Genomic DNA, 16,013 nt, shown 5'->3' on the forward strand with positions numbered 1-16,013 from the left:
CTGGAGTATCTTAAATCTCAAAACGGACAACCTGACAATTCAGTGAAAGCTGAAAAGTTTGCATCATTGAGGGGAAAAAAATACATTCAAATATTTCTAAACTTGATGAGGCAATGGGCATTCAATATAATCGCACGAAAGACCCCAGGACATCAATGTGCAGAGATAAACAAGCCAGCGAAAATAGAGAATTGTTGCAAATCAGTGGTTCTCAGAAGGTTGAGCACAAATTTAATGTTGGGATTCTTATTGCAGTAATGTGCAAATGATATGTTCAGAGATCTTAATCAGACAGTCTTAAGCTGAGGCCTCATTCAATGTCACAAGAGACCATACAAGAGTATTGGAAAAACACAGGAGTGGTCTAAATTATTTTTTGCTTATTATGTTTTTACAATGGGCTTATGAAGTTGAATTGAAGTTGAAATGGCATTGGCTTGGGCAGTGTACATTGCAAAGTTATACTGTCATCATCCATGTTAGCAATCAAGATTGGCCTGAAATGATCGTGTTGGCATTAACAGGGTAGAAAATCTGTCCTTTAAAATTTCTTCTTTTGCGTAATAAGTTTTGAAGAGATTGCAACGTTACTGATGATCTTAATTTGTAACTATTTCTAAAGGAACAACAAATGCTTTTAAAAATAAAATTAAAATTAAAATAGAAAATAAATATAAAAATTAAATTAAAATTTAAAAAAAGGCAATTAAAATGTTTCACCCCAACTCCAACCTTGTAAAGAATGCCTCAAATTACTGCCTTCTTCAAAAAATTCAACAGCCAATGAACAATGCCACTGAAAAGGTCGCTTCGAGGCCACACACTGCCCTGACATGAAAATATAGAACAGCATAGCACAGGAAAAGGCTCTTTGGCCCACGATGCTTATTGCACAGTTTACAAAGCTGTACTGATGTTACAGCTGCTCCCAGTCAACTGGATGTCCCATGCTGATTCACACAGAGGTATCTGGGTCCAAAAAAGCATAAGGCATCATTTTCTTTCAAGTCCAGTATTTAAAGGAAACAAACAGATAATAAATTGCTGAATCACTATTTTTGTCTGCTTTGCAAAAGCTGGTTCTAATTTCTCAAGCCATTGGAAATTTACTTAATCTACAGAAAAAATCAGGCCACTCAATTTTGTTTCAGGCCAAACATTTAAATAATCAGAGATGGTGGGTTTGGACCAGCTCTTAGAATACTGCATGATATGGAGTTGAAAGCAGAACTTAACACAATACACAGAGTAGGATAAGAGTCAAGTAAGAGGATTGTGCCACCACTAGCTTCATACTTTCCCTACATCAAGCTCAGTGAAGGACATATGAGATAGTTTGAATTTACCAAAGATGAAATAATGATAGATACCTGCTGCTGAAGACTCAAAGTTGGGCATGAATGACAGTACACATACCAGTCAATGCCACTTTACTCTTAATTTTTATAGTGGGCTACTTTCAGTCTCTACTCATTTGATAATACACTACCCCATAAGGTAAATCACATCTACATCGATAAAGTGAAGTACGGTAACTGAGCATATAAGCTCACGTGTGTGGTAGGTTTCACGCTGGTGTAAGGTGCCAATGATTGCACGCACATTGTCCCTTCAAGATTTAACAAATGAAAGCTATTCCAATCATCAACATGGTGATGATACCAACGATCATGCCGACCTTTGTGGCAACAGAAAGAATACAGAACAAAACACAAAATGTCATAGAGTCATAGTCATTGAGTCATACATCACGGAAAATCCAAACTATTCATATAAACCACAAACAGTAATGGGCCCAGCACCAATCCATGAGGCACACCACGCATCATAGGGCTCCACTTCGAAAAACACCCTTTCATCACCTCCCTGCTTTCTTCCATGAAGCCAATTCTGTATCCAGTTAGCCAGATCTCCCTGGATTCCATGCGATCTAATATTCCAGAGCAGCCTACCATGCAGAACCTAATGGAAGGCGTCAGTGATGGCATCTGTAGCCTTGCCCCCATCAACACTTTTGGTAACATCTTCAAAAAACTCAATCAAATTCCCAAGACATGATCTCTCTTGTATAAAACTATGTTGGGTAAAACTATTTCTAATCAGCCCCTGCCTATCCTAATGCAGATATATCAGTATACTCTCCTTGAAGGTGGTCACACTGGTCTATATTTCCCAGCCTTTTCCTTCCTTCTTAGAGGCACAATGTTAGCCACCTTCCATTCATCTGGCACCTCACCCGCATCTAACAGTGATTCATATATCTCAGCCAGGGCTCCCGCAATTTATATTCTACTTCCCACAGTATCCTTGGATATATCCTGTTGCGATGGTAAGCAAACTGCAGTGGATGAAGCCGGGCTAGGAGGCTGGATGTGCACCATCACCAGATTCTTAGAGCACTTCATGTTGGTGAATTCAGAGCCACTAGACAGCTTTAACATGGTCCAGAATCATAGTTTCAATAAATACCAGAAAAGCAGATATGGTATGGTATGGAATCATAGATTAAACACACTATGGATTACAAGTTTAACATGCTGCAAAATTGTTGGACAAATCTATGGTGATTATGATTCAAAATCACAGGACCAGCTAGTTTATGATACCCGCATTTAATGGATTGTGTTAATGTATGGGGATCGCTGGTCGGCACGGACTTGGTGGGCCGAACGGCCTGTTTCCACACTGTTTCTCTCAACAAAACTATTGAACTCTTTGTGATGATATTACATTAATTTCTATATTCCCATGTGGTAAACATTTAAATCAATGTAAACTGATCAGGAATTTACCAAAGATGGACACAAAAAGCTGGAGTAACTCAGCGGGACTGGCAGCATCTCTGGAGAGAAGGAATGGGTGACGTTTCGGATTGAGACCCTTCTTCAGATATAGGAATTTACCATGTATTGAGCAACAAAGAGGAATCAGTTTCGTTCCTTTATTTATTTTTGCTATTCGTGATGGTAACAAATTTAAGATAAACTTAATAGGATTGTTCAGTAAATGTATTACACTGAACTTAGTTAATATTGAGAAACTTGACTGAATATTACATTGTCCTGGATTTGCCCAGACACGAATTGATATGTTGAACTGGACATGCCCAGGTACTAATCAATATTTTATTTAGGAATACTCTTTAGATTAACCGTTAAATTATTCTGGAGCTGCCTAGAAACTCACCATTAGTTTCACTGTCCTTGAGACTTACCATTAGTAACAATGTCCTGGTGTTGTCCAGAGAGGGACAATTAGGTCCGTTGCCCAAAGACTGACCAATAACTATATCACCCTGAGGTGCTCAAGGGTGGCATTCGGTTAGATTGTCCTGAAGCTGCCAAAAGATTCACCATCAGTTTCTTTCTCCTGTAGGATTTACCACTGATGCTCTATGTTAAGCAGCAAACTTCCTCAACTTGTTGGGCACTAGAAAAAACCCCACAAAGATCAAATAAATGACACTTTAATTAAATATTCTGCTACCTTCAGCTTTTTGTTTCTCTGGGTAGTTTGTAAAGAATGTTCAGTGTACACAGCAATATTGCAGTCCTGGTCGACTACAGATGTTTGCTGTTTTCACACTGGGATTTGCTGTCTGTCAGAGAGCTGATGATGCTTTAGTCCTGGATAAACATCCTTCCCTTGTGTAAACAACAGCTGGTTAATCAAATCAGCTTCCTTTTTCTTGAGATACACTTCTTAACTCACACTATCGCTTCAAGGATTGATTAATTTCTCCCCTCTGTCAGCAGATGTAGTTTGTTGGATTGTGCAAGCACCACTGGTTAACCTCATAAGGGGTAAATTTTAGTGCTCAGTACATTCCCCATGGTTGCATTGGGAAACTCAATGCAACTTCCAGCGCAGCGGTAGAGTTGCTGCCTCACCATGCCAAAGACCTGGGTTCGATCCTGACTACGGGTGCTGTCTATACAGAGTTTGTTTGTTCTCCCAATGACCTGCATGGGTTTTCTCAGGGTCCTCCGGTTTCCTCCCACACTCCAAACACTTACAGGTTTGTAGGTTAATTGGCTTTGGTAGAATTGTAAATTTCTTTTGTGTGTGTTGGATAGTGCAAGTGTACGGGGATTGTTGGTCGGCATGCACCTGGTTGGCCAAAGGACCTGTTTCCGCTCTGTATCTCTAAACTAAGCTAAACTAAGCACGTGAACATGCTGCTAAACATGGAAATCCAGAGGCTCCTGTTATCGATTCCCTGCTCCTCAATAGGTAACACTATATTTATGGCATTGTGAATTCTCTGCCATAAAATAGGTCTTATACTTCTCTTAGATAAATATTTTAAAATATTTTTCAAATAATTGTTAAAAAATTGCTAAAAATTGTTTGATGTTTCAACTCCCTTTAATCAGAGTAAGTTCCAATCTTTACTTTGTACTTGGTAAAATGTTTACAATGCAACCAAAATATTATAAGAATTCCATGATGTAATTGGTTGCTCAGCCAATACATCACTGTTGCTGGAAAAGATCCTTTGGAATTGATGCCCGAGAATCGTCATTTGCTGCAGTGCATAAAGAAAACGATCAAAATCTTGGAATTGTTCACATCCCTCAACAAAGGCACCATGTACAGTAACATACTTCAAACTTGTGACTGAAAGGCATGATTCCATCCTTTTAACATGGTCCTGAACTTGCTAATAGTGAAAAGTTGCCTGAGAGCAAAGCTGGCATATACACTAACAAGGAATTCACCTATTATGGATAGGTCTCTGTCCACATGCCTCTTAAATGTGGTTCTATTTTCTGTAACCTTCTACAGCTCTATAACCTTCCACAATATCTGCTTCCTTCAATCTTGTCTCTGCCCCCTCCACTTTCCATCTCTCTACCACTGTCATTCATGAGCCATAAACCCTGAAATTCCCTTCCTAAGCTCACTCTCCTACTTTTTCTCTGTAGCCATATAACCTATTTTCTTTTCAGATGCTTAGCCAATTACATTTTAAATGCTACTATTGAATCTGCTTCCAATGACCTTTCAGATAACAAGTTGTCATCATCTGGAACACAAATTGCAATAAGAACATTTTTTGAATATTTACTTGACCAAGATCATTTGTTATTTTGAACTTCTCAATTAAATTTCTTTTTTAATACCTGTCCAATGAAAAGTTCGGAGTTGAAAGCTGTTAAAAAAATCAGATATGATAAAACTATACCAATACAAGGTAAAATTGAGCAAGAAGCAAGAACTCTATGGTTAAAAAACACTGACAAGACCCAAGCTGTAGTATTGGATTTTGTTTGGGAAGCACACTTTATAAAGTATTTTTGAAAAGACGCTGAGAAATACTGAATGCAACCAGGAATGAAGGGTCTTGGTTATGTTGTATGCCTGGAGTAACCAGTATTCATTACAATTGTTCAAAGGAACAAGAGGGCATTTAAGGGCCTCAAGCAACAGTGAAGCAGGGACAGGAATTTAATGGCTGATCACTATCACATCTGCAAGTGCTTGTATTTTTATAGAACCGTTAACACGGTTAAATATTTCAAGACTCCAAATTTGGCACTGAGCCATGTCAGGAAGTGGTGTAATGAATGACCAAGAGATTGGTCGAAGAATTAGATTTTAAGGTGCATCTAAAAGAGGAGGGGAATAGAGTCGAGAGATTTAGAGAGAGAATTCCAAAATGTGAGGCCGATGGAGCTGAAGACATGTTCACTTGTAATAGAGTGATTAAAACTGGAAAGTTCAAGTGGCCGGAATATCAAAGAGATCTTGCATTGTTTAAAGGAAGGATATGAAAAACAGATGAGTACTGCCCAACCAGGAACCAGAGTAGGTCAGTGTAGGAAAATACAGTGCACTCAGAAAGTATTCAGACCCCTTCACTTTTTCCACATTTTGTTACCTTACAGCCATAATTTAAAATGGATTAAATTCCCTTTTTTTCCTCATCAATCTACACACAAAACCCCAGAATGAAGAAGCGAAAACAGGTGTTTAGAATTTTTTGCAAAGTAATTAAAAATAAATAACTGAAATATCACATTTACATAAGTATTGATGTCATTGATGTCATAGTCATTGATGGACCGCTTCTATCGGGCTTGCAAGGACTTTGGGCTGACCATCAGCCTGAAGAAAACGAATGTCCTGGGACAGGATACAGAGGCACCGCCTGTCGTCACCATCGATGACTACGAACTCGATACCATCCATCAGTTCACGTACCTTGGCTCCACCATCACCGACAACCTCTCCTTGGACACAGAGATTGACAAGAGGATCAGGAAGGCAGCTACAACTCTCGATCGCCTCACAACTGGAGTGTGGACCAACCCAAAGCTGACAGTGAAGACAAAGATAGCAGTCTACAACGCCTATGTCAACAGCACGCTGCTGTATGGCAGTGAGACATGGACTACATATGCCAGACTGGAGAGAAGACTCAACACCTTCCACCTTGGAAGCATCCGCCGTATCCTGGATATATCCTGGCAAGACAGTGTCCAACGCCGAGATTCTGCCTCGCGCTGGCCTTCCGAGTATGTCCACTCTACTCAGGCAGCGCAGGCTGTGGTGGCTGGGCCATGTCCACCGCATGGAGGATGGCCGTATCCCAAAAGACATCCACTATGGAGAGCTGACATCTGGGAGGAGAACCATCGGCCGCCCCCAGCTACGTTACAAGGATGTCTGCAAGAGAGATTTGAAGGTGCTCAACATCGATGTGGTCCTGGGAGAGCCTTGCAGCTGACCATACAAGGTGGAGAGGTACCCTGAACCAACATCTCAAAACGGGGGAAGAGAAACTGATGAACGCAGCAGCAGAAAAGCGGGCATGCAGAAAGGAGCGCAGCAACTTCAACAGACCAGAGACCACACACAAATGTGACCTTTGCGACAGAGACTGTCACTCCCGCATTGGTCCCTTCAGCCACAAGCGACGCTGCTCTAGCCGAGGTGTGGAGCAAGCAGCCAACTAGGATGCATCACCCATGGTCAGCCATGACCGAGGGGGCCTAAGAAGAAGTAAGAAGAAGTACATAAGTATTCAGACACCTTTGCTATGACACACAGAATTGAGCTTAGGTTCATCCTGTTTCCATTGATTATCCTTGAGATGTTTCCACAACTTGATTGGAGTCCACCAGTAGTAAATTAAATTGATTGGACATGATTTGGAAAGACACACATCTGTCTATATAAGGTCCCGCAGTTGACAGTGCATGTCAGAGCAAAAACCAAGTCATGAAGACGAAGGAATTGTCCGTAGACATCCGAGACAGGATTGTGTCGAGACACAGATTTGGAAAGGGTATAAAAACAATTTCTGCAGCATTGCAGGTCCCGAAGAGCACAGTAGCCTCCGTCATTCTTAAATGGAAGAACTTTGGAACCACCAGGACTCTTCAAAGTGCTGGCCGCCCGGCCAAACTGAGCGATCGGGGGAGAAGGGCCTTGGTCAGGGAGGTGACCAAGAACCCAATGGTCACTCTGACATAGCTCCAGAGTTTCTCTGTGAAGATGGGAGAACCTTCCAGAAGGACAACTATATATGCAGCACTCCACCCATCAGGCCTTTATGGTAGAGTGGCCAAATGGAAGCCACTCCTCAGTACAAGGCACATGACAGCCCGCTTGGAGTTTGCCAAAAGGCACCTAAAGGACTCTCAGACCATGAGAAACAAAATTCTCTAGTCTGATGAAACCAAGATTGAACTCTTTGGTCTGGAGGAAACCAGGCACCGCTCATCACCTCGCCAATATCATACCTACGGTGAAGCATGGTGGTGGCAGCATCATGCTGTGGGATGTTTTTCAGTGGCAAGAACTGGGAGACTAGGATCGACGGAAAGATGAACGGAGCAAAGTGCAGAGGGATCCTTGATGAAAACCTGCTTCAGAGCGTTCTGGACCTCGGACTGGGGTGGAGGTTCACCTTCCAAAAGGACAACGGCGCTAAGCACACAGCCAAGACAACGCAGGAGTGGCTTCGTGATAGGTCTGTGATTGTCAAGACCCTTCTTCAGACTGAAGTCTGTCTGAAGAAGGGTCTCGACCCAAAACGTCATCCATTCCTTCTCTCCAGAGATGCTGCCTGCCCCGCTGAGTTACTCCAGCATTTTGTGCCTATCTTTGGTTTAAACAAGGAACTGCAGTTCCTTTCCTAAACATTCTAACTATACACTTTGATTCTGTAAAACCTTAGTTTCGTCAAAATCAGAATCTATCAGAATCCTGATTTCATTATTAATATTTTCTGTGTTTTTGCTGCACTCTTGCTGACTATTAATTGTATTATTTTCTCTGTATATTAATGTTGTGTTCAACCTGCTGCTTTTATATAAAAATTCAATGTGTAATAACGGAGTGTCTGGCTTCATTAATCTTAGCCTCGGCACGAAGCTCTGTAATTTCACTTTATTCCCACAGGCTGCAAGGAATAGGTTTACGGTTCAGTAATTTTATCTTGACTAGATTTTAGTGGACTCAATAAATCATTTGCTCTCACAGAAATCCTTCCAATCTGCACCAGGCAAAGATGTCAGCTTCACTGTGGCAGACAAACATGCAATAAGCTCATTTAATGAAATTGAACAATTTGTATTTCAAGTGCAAAGCCTTTGTACAATAGGCACAGGATTTGTTTATCTCCTTCCATTAATTGAAGGAAAATAGTATAGTAGTGGTTGAATTAGTGGACTAGTAAGCCAGAAAGATGATTTCAAATCCCACTGCTGCGGTTGGAGAATTTAACATCAATTATTTAATAAATATACAAGGAAAGTGACATAATTAGCACAGTTGTAAAAATCCATTCCTTGAAGAAGGTATGACATATAGGACTGTTGTCTCTTAAGTGCCCAGTGAAATGGCCCACCTAAGTATTGAATCAGATGACTTCGTTTAGAGATACAGCATGACTTGAAAGGAACTGCAGATGCTGGTTTAAACCGAAGATAGACACAAAAAGCTGGAGTAACTCAACGGGACAGGCAGCATCTCTGGAGAAAAGGAATAGGTGATGTTTCGGGTCTGCGGGGTTGGTGACTTGGATGAAGGAATTAAAAGTACCATTAGCAAATTTGCAGATGATACAAAGCTGGGTGGTAGTGTGAACTGTGAGGAAGATGCTATGAGGTTGCAGGGTGACTTGGACAGGTTGTGTGAGTGGGCGGATGCATGGCAAATGCAGTTTAATGTGGATAAGTGTGAGGTTATCCACTTTGGTGGTAAGAATAGGAAGGCAGATTATTATCTGAATGGTGTCAAGTTAGGAAAAGGGGACGTACAACGAGATCTGGGTCAAGTCAAGTCAAGTCAATTTTATTTGTATAGCACATTTAAAAACAACCCACGTTGACCAAAGTGCTGCACATCTGATTAGGAAAAAAAAGAAACGTACAGTGCATCAGTCACTGAAAGGAAGCATGCAGGTACAGCAGGCAGTGAAGAAAGCCAATGGGATGTTGGCCTTCATAACAAGAGGAGTTGAGTATAGGAGCAAAGAGGTCCTTCTGCAGTTGTACAGGGCCCTCGTGAGACTGCACCTGGAGTACTGTGTGCAGTTTTGGTCTCCAAATTTGAGGAAGGATATTCTTGCTATTGAGGGTGTGCAGCGTAGGTTTACTAGGTTAATTCCCGGAATGGCGGGACTGTCGTATGTTGAAAGACTGGAGCGACTAGGCTTGTATACACTGGAATTTAGAAGGATGAGAGGGGATCTTATCGAAACATATAAGATTATTAAGGGGTTGGACATGTTAGAGGCAGGAAACATGTTCCCAATGTTGGGGGAGTCCAGAACCGGGGGCCACAGTTTAAGAATAAGGGGTAGACCATTTAGAACGGAGTTGAGGAAAAACTTTTTCAGTCAGAGAGTTGTAAATCTGTGGAATTCACTGCCTCAGAAGGCAGTGGAGGCCAATTCTCTGAATGCATTCAAGAGAGAGCTAGATAGAGCTCTTAAGACTAGCGGAGTCAGGGGGTATGGGGAGAAGGCAGGAACGGGGTACTGATTGAGAATGATCAGCCATGATCACATTGAATGGTGGTGCTGGCTCGAAGGGCCGAATGGCCAACTAGTGCACCTATTGTCTATTGTCTATTGAAACAGGCCTTTTGGCCCACTGAGTCCACATCGACCACTGATAACCCATTCACATTAGTTCTCTGTTATCCCACTTTTGCATCCACTCCTTACATGCAATTTACAGGGAACAATTAACCTTCAAACCTACACATCTTTCGGATGTCATCCATGAAGCACCGTGACAGCATCAGGATTACATTCAATCAAAATTTGTGCTTTCACTTTCAAGCCGGGCATGACTTGAAAGGAACTGCAGATGCTGGTTTAAATCGAAGGTAGACACAAAATGCTGGAGTAACTCAGCGGGACAGGCGGCATCTCTGTTGAGAAGGAATGAGTGACGTTTCGGGTCGAGACCCTTCTTCGGACTTGAAAAAGGAGGCCAATTTCACCATTTAATGGCCCATCATTCTCTTCACAATCACCAGCAAAATGAAATCCTGCTTGACTAATCTTCTGGAATTTTTTGAGGTTGAGACAAGTAAAATGGAGAGCCAGTGGATGTGATGTATCTGGACTTTCAAAAAACCTTTGACAAGGTCCCACACAAGAGATTAGTGTGCAAAATTAGAGCACATGGTAATGGGGGCAGGGTATTGACATGGTTGGAGAACTGGTTGGCAGACAGGAAGCAAAGAGTAGGAATTAACAGGTCCTTTTCAGAATGGCAGGCAGTGACTAGTGGGGTGCCTCAAGGCTCAGTGCTGGGACTCCAGTTATTTACAATATATATTAACGATTTGGATGAGGGAATTGAATGTGACATCTCCAAGTTTGCGGATGACACAAAGCTGGGTGGCAGTGTGAGCTGCGCTGAGGATGCTATGAGGATGCAGGGTGACTTGGATAGGTTGGGTGAGTGGACAGATGCAAGGCAGATACAGTATAATATGGATAAAGGTGAGGTTATCCACTGGTGGCAAGAACAGGAAGGCAGATTATTATCTGAATGGTGTCAGATTAGGAAAATGGGAGGTGCAACGAGACCTGGGTGTGCTTGTACATCAGTCACTGAAAGCAAGCATGTAGGTACAGCAGACAGTGAAGAGAGCTAATGGCATGTTGACCTTCATTGCTAGAGGATTTGAGTTTAGGAGCAAGGAGGTCCTACTGCAGTTGTACAGGGCCCTGGTGAGACTGTGCCTGGAGTATTGTGTGCAATTTTGGTCTCCTAATTTGAGGAGGGACATTATTGCTATTGAGGGAGTGCAGCCAGCGTAGGTTCACCAGGATAATTCCTGGGATGGTGGGACTGACATATTTTGGAAGAATGGGTCGACTGAGCTTGTATTCACTTGAATTTAGAAGGATGAGAGGGGATCTAAGAGAAACATATAAAATTCTTAAAGGATTGGACAGGCTAGGTGCAGGAAAAATGGTTCCGGTGTTGGGGGAATCCAGAACCAAGGGTCACAGTTTAAGAATAAGGGGTAGGCCATTTAGAGGAGGAAAAACCTTCACCCAGAGAGTTGTGAATCTGTGGAATTCTCTGCAACAAAAGGCAGTGGAGGCAATGTTTTCAAGAGAGTTGAAACGGGGTACTGATTTTAGATGATCAGCCATGATCATATTGATTGGCGGTGCTGGCTCGAAGGGTCGAATGGCCTACTCCTGCACCTATTTTTCTATGTTTCTATTTTCCATGATGGAAGTTGTCAAGAAGACCATGATCAATTGGCACTCACTTATCAATAAACTGAGGTCAAATTTGGGCTCAACCAAGACTACACGAGTCCTGCCTTTATCCTTCATCCTAACAAGGAGAAATCATAGTGAGTTGACTTTTGTTCTTGTGTGGTTTTCTTTATTAAAATTTAAGTCAAAGGAAATTAGAGAAAATGCTTTTCTCTGATAGTATTTTCTAGTCCAAAGGAAGATGTTTGCATTTATTAGATTGGGACACAATGGTAGATTTTTTTTCGGTAATCGCAAAGGCTTCACCATCATATTGAAAGTCCCTGGAAATCAAGTAGCCTAAGCTTACCTATAAAATAAGACCTGAACATCATTCAGGCAGAGGTTAGTACATTTAAATAACATCACAATAAACCAGGTGCCAGGTTTGACCATTTCCAAAATGTGAGAGTAAAATAATCCCCATATGTCTTTCAACAACAGTATAATTGCCAACTCCCCCACATTAAACATTCAAGGGGTTCGCAGCTGATGAGAAATGACAGTGGTGTATAAACACTGTGGCTAGAAGTGCAGCCTGAAAGATGAATGAGTTATTCATTTCCTGATTTCTGAAATCCTTTCCACAAGGCATATCAAGAGTGTGATGAAATACTTTGACTTGACTCGATGAGCATATCTCCAACAACATTGAAGTTTGGCACTATCTGGCAACCTGCGTCTTTGCACCCAGCCATTAATCTGAATATTTATTCCTTCCACAACTGGATCACAGTAGCTACAATGTAAACCAACTACAAAATGCTTTGCACTGAAGTTACTGTGACAACTCTTCCCATTACTGCAACAGGACTATGGCAACAAGAGCATGGGAATACTTCAAGTTTTCCTCCAATCTATTCTGTTGAAAATATTGTTGAGAATTTTATTGAGAAGCATATTCTTGTAACACTGCGGGGGGAGGATAAAATTCCTACATATCTGATAGAATTGTGGGAATACCTTAAACACCAAGACAGCAGAATAACACTCCAAGAAGGCAGTTCACCATTATCTTCCCATAGGCACTTGAGGTTGGACCATAAATGCTGGAAAAAGCCATCCCACATGAGAGATGAAAAATTATTTTTCTTTCTCAACACCTCTTTCTCTCTCCTGAATTATCTAATGGAGAATTGAAGAATATTTTACATTCTGGACTATTCCCCCTGTTAGATTATACTAATAATTACAATTAAACACCACAATTCAAAGGCAGTAGTGCAATTGTGTGAGTTATGGCTATGCTCATGGACTAATATTACTATGTTACTGAGTTAATGATAAAAGGCCTGGCTGAGTGAACTAGAAAAGATTATTTCAAATCCTTCATAGAAGTCTGAGAATTTAAATACAATTTTGTTTGTAAAGCCAGATAACAATACAAGCTGTTGAATTGTGAGAAAAGAAAATGGTTTATGAATGGTGTTTGTCAAAGAAAATCTGCTGCCCTTACTTTACCAAGTGTATGTGACTTCAGTTCTTCAAAATAATCCTGTATGCCAAACAATTATGTTAAAACATGGGAGCAGGAGGAGGTCTCTTAGTTTTGGTCTAATATTCAGTTAAGCCATGGGTGATCTACAAATGAATCCCATCTACTAAACTAAGCTAAACATGAAATGATTTGTAATCATTAATAATATACCAAAGATTAAATTAAAATTAAGAATAAAATATAATTTCCAATTATGTCACAGGAGTGTGCCTGTGGAGGAGGTCAGTCAGGTAGGATGGGGCCAGGTTATGGAGGGCTTTATAGGTCATGAGGAGGATTTTGTATTTGATTCTTTGGGGGATGGGGAGCCAGTGGATTTTGTAAAGGACGGGGGTGATATGGTCATGGATCGGGGAGTGGGTGAGTAGACGGGCAGCGGAGTTTTGAATATATTGAAGTTTACTGATGATTTTTGAGGGTGAGCCATAGAGGAGGCTGTTGCAGTAGTCCAGACGGGAGGTGATGAAGGCGTGGATGAGGGTTTCTGCAGCTGTGAAGGAGAGGGATGGACGGAGACGGGCAATGTTTTTGAGGTGGAAGAAGGCTGTCTTTGTGATGTGTTTGATGTGTTTGTCGAAGGAGAGGGTTTGATCAAAGATGATTCCAAGATTCCGGATGTGAGGGGAGGTGGATACTGGGAGACCATCCATATTGAGGATGAAGTTTTGGGTGGATTTGGTGAGCGTTTTTGGACCAATGATGATGATTTCAGATTTGTTGCAGTTGAGTTTGAGGAAATTTGATTGAAGCCAAGATTTTATTTCAGTGATGCAGTTTGTCAGTGTAGAGTGTGTGGTGGTGGAGATTGACTTGGTGGAGATGAGGAGCTGGATATCATCGGCGAAGCAGTGGAAGTTGAGACCATGACGGCGGATTAATTGACCAAGGGGGAACAGGTAGAGGATGAAGAGGAGGGGGCCAAGGACTGAGCCTTGGGGGACACCTTGGGGGAGGGGAGCGGTGGGGGATTTACAGTTGTTAATGGAGATGAACTGGTGCCTGTCAGAGAGGTAAGATTTGAACCAGGATAGGGCTGTGCCAGTGATGTTAAAGGAGGTTTCAAGTCGGGTGAGGAGAATGGAGTGATTTATGGTGTCAAAGGCGGCGCTGAGGTCAAGTAGGATGAGGATGTTGAGGTTGCCAGCGTCGGAGGAGAGGAAAAGGTCGTTTGTGATTTTGAGGAGCGCAGTTTCAGTACAGTGGTTGGAGCGGAATCCGGATTGGAAAGTTTCATACAGGTTATTGGTAGAGAGGTGGTATTTGAGTTGGGAAGCTACAGCACGTTCCAAAACTTTGGACAGAAATGGTAGGTTGGAGATTGGTCTGAAGTTGTTTGGGGTGTCAGGGTTGAGACCAGGTTTTTTCAGAATGGGGGTGACAGCAGCGATTTTGAGGGATGGGGGGGACGATGCCAGTGGACAGGGAGGAGTTTATTGTTGCAGTGATAAGTGGAGAGAGAGCAGGAAGGCAGGCCTTGACAAAGCTGGAGGGGATGGGGTCCAGAGAGCAGGTGGCAGTTTTTATTCCTGTGAAGAGGTCAGAAGAGGTCGGTGGTGGAGACTGGGGAGAACTGAGGCAGGGGTTGACAGGATAAGGGGGGGCAGGTGGTTTGAGGGGGAGCAGGTGCATTGGCGGTTCAGGTGCTGTAGATGCTGACTATTTTGCTTTGGAAGAATGAAAGGAAAGTGGTGCATTTGTCAACTGTGAATGATTGGGAGATGGTGTCCAGGGGGCTGAGGAGTTTGTTTATTGTAGATAAGAGTGCTTTTGGGTTTCCGGAGCCAGAGTGAATTATTTGAGAGTAGTAGGTGGAGTGGGCGCGGGAGAGGGCATCTTTGTAGTGCTGCAGGTGGTCTTTGTAGGCTTGGGAGTGAATTGTGAGACCTGTTTTGTTGCGGAGTCTTTCAAGTTGGCGGGCATGAGTTTTCATCATGCGGAGTTCGGGGGTAAACCAGGGAGCAGAGTGGGTGAAGGAAACTGTTTTGGTTTTTATAGGTGCAAGCTGGTCGAGGCAGGAGGAGAGAGTGTGGTTGTAGTAGTCAGTGAGGTCAGAGGGGCTGTGGAGGTCAACGAAGGGAGAGGCGGACATCATTTCAGAGAGGGAGGATGAGAGCGAGGTAGGTGAAACAGAGTTCAGCTTACGGAAGTTGATTTCGCGTTTTTGCCTTGGAGCTGGGGTGGAAATGTTGACGGACATGGTGATGGCTAAGTGATCAGAGAGGGTGGGGTCGGAGCCAGAGAGGTGATGTAGATTTAGTCCAGTGGAGCAGACAAGGTCCAGAATGTGCCCACGGTTATGGGTGGAAAAATTGACGTGTTGAGTGAGGTTAAAGCAGTTGAGTATTTCAGTGAAGTCAGCGGTTATTGTGGAGTCAGTGGAGTCCATATGGATGTTGAAATCACCGAGGAGGAGGATTGAGGGGGAGAGAGAACAGAGCTGGGTCAGAAAGTCAGAGAAGTCAGAAAGGAATGATGGGTGTGGTTTGGGAGGGCGGTAGACAACTGCCATGACTAATTGTGTGTGGCCAGAGAGTTTGAAAGCCAGGTGTTCAAATGAAGGAGCAGATGAGATGGAGATGAGGCTAATCTTGAAGTCCTGTCGGTGAATTACCACAATCCCACCACCTCGGCCCTCCGAGCGTGGTTCATTGATGTAGGAGTATCCGTTGGGTGTAGTGAGGTTGAGTGGGAGGTAGTCCAGAGGTTGTTGCCAGGTTTCAGTCAGACAGAGGAAGTCCAGTTTATTTTCCAGGATGAAGTCATTCAGAA

Source organism: Rhinoraja longicauda, chromosome 32 (genome assembly GCF_053455715.1).
Source record: "Rhinoraja longicauda isolate Sanriku21f chromosome 32, sRhiLon1.1, whole genome shotgun sequence".
NCBI classification, from domain to species: domain Eukaryota; kingdom Metazoa; phylum Chordata; class Chondrichthyes; order Rajiformes; family Arhynchobatidae; genus Rhinoraja; species Rhinoraja longicauda.